We start from the raw sequence: 2,299 nt of genomic DNA on the forward strand, positions 1-2,299 counted from the left end.
ATGACTTTAAATTTTATTATTAAATATAAGTCCATATTGGAAAATACTAAAGATGTAATCTTACAAATTATATGATATTTTAAATTTTGCTTGTGATAATCAATTACGATACTAATATTTTGTGTATAATGTAGACACATCAAGGGAGGAGGGCTCAAAAACTCCATTGACTTTCCTCATATATACAATTGCCACAGTTTGATCATCAACAATAAAAATATGATAACCACATTTACAGCTCTTTATCTTCAGTTTTTTGTTGTTTTTTTTTTTTTTTTTTTTTTTGGCAAAAAGAAGAATACTATGTGACCAGCAAAGAAAATTTCTCTCAATTTTAGTAAAGGCTGTTCACTTTATGTTTTCCATTAAGTTAGTGTCCAAAGATTGAAAAAAAATTGATTAATAAATAAGAAAAAAGAAAAAGCCACAGGAAATGAATCTGAATTAACACCAAGAGATAAGACTGAAAATGCGATTCACCATTTTTCCTCTCATTTAATAAATGCCATTGCTTCTCAGAGGGGAAGTATTTTAAAGTACTCCACACTAAAATAAAGAAAAAAATTCAAACAAATATAGCTTATAGTTTCTTGGTGATTATGTATAATAAGTAGTAAAAATAACACATTTTCTGAATATATAAAAAACATGATAATGCATTAGCTCTATTATACATAGTACTTTATTATCTAATCTTTGGATCAGAAATTGGACTACCTCATGCCAGGGGGTCCTGTGGCAGGTTATGTGAAGAAGTGAGCTTATTTTCTTGTATATCTCCCAATGCCACCTTCCATAGTGGAGTCATCTTCTTGGTATTATAGATAATCACATATTCTTACACTATAAAAATTAGATTTGAGGAAATGATACAGTTTATTTACAATCAGAATCTCTGGATACTCATTCTCATGTCCTCAAATAGCCACATAATGAATCAGCAGTTCCTTGAGCTCATGCCATTTGTATCCAACTCTGTCTTGTTCTATTACCATTTTATTTTATTTAACATTTTTCAAAGCAAAAAGAACAAAGCTGGAGGCATCAGATTACTTGATTTTAAAATATACTACAAAGCTATAGTAACCAATTCAGTATGGTACTAGCATAACGGTCACATAGATCAGTGGAACAGAATAGAGAACACAGAAATAAATCCATGTGTTTGCAGAACACAGATTTTTTTTACAAAAGTGCCAGTAACACATATTGGGGAAAGGACTCCACATTCAGAAAATGGTGCAGGGAAAATGGACATCTATGTGCAGGAGAATAAAACTAGACCCCTATCTTTCATCATATACTGAAATAAATAAACTAAAAATATATTAAATATTTAAACATAAATCCTAAAACTCTAAAACTACTAAAAAAAACATGGACAGAACCCTTCAGGACATTGGTCTAGATAATGATTTTATGCCTAAGACTTCAAAAGCACAAGGAAAAAAAAAACCCAAATAGACAAATGAGACTATTTGTATACTAAATTATAATGCTTCTGAACAGCAAAGGAAACAATCAACAGAGTGAAGAGACAACCTATAGAATGGAAAAAAAATATCTGTAAACTATTCATCCAACATGGGACTAATATCCAGAATATATAAGGAACCTAAACAACTTGACAGAAAAAAAAATCTAATCAAGTGGGCAAAGAATCTGAACAGACATTTCTCAAAAGAAGATATGCAAATGGCCACCAAGTACATGAAAACATACTCAAGACCACTAATCATCAGGAAAGGCAAATCAAAACCCCAGTGCGGGCCGGGCGCGGTGGCTCAAGCCTGTAATCCTAGCACTCTGGGAGGCCGAGGCGGGCGGATTGCTCGAGGTCAGGAGTTCGAAACCAGCCTGAGAAAGAGCAAGACCCCGTCTCTACTATAAATAGAAAGAAATTAATTGGCCAACTAATATATATATATATATAAAATTAGCCGGGCATGGTGGCGCATGCCTGTAAAGTCCCAGCTACTCGGGAGGCTGAGGCAGAAGGATTGCTTGAGCCCAGGAGTTTGAGGTTGCTGTGAGCTAGGCTGACGCCATGGCACTCATTCTAGCCTGGGCAACAAAGAGAGACTCTGTCTCAAAAAAAAAAAAAAAAACCAACAACAACAAAAAAAAAACCCCAGTGCGATATCATCTAACACAAGTTAGAATGGCTATCACCAGAAAGAAATAAAATAAATGCTGGTAAGAATGTGGAGAAATGGGACCTCTTATACATTGGTGGTGGGAATATAATTTAGTGCAGCCATTATAGAAGACAGTATGGAATTTTCAAGAAACTAAAAGT

The sequence above is a fragment of the Microcebus murinus genome, chromosome 5 (genome assembly GCF_040939455.1).
Source record: "Microcebus murinus isolate Inina chromosome 5, M.murinus_Inina_mat1.0, whole genome shotgun sequence".
Lineage (NCBI taxonomy): Eukaryota > Metazoa > Chordata > Mammalia > Primates > Cheirogaleidae > Microcebus > Microcebus murinus.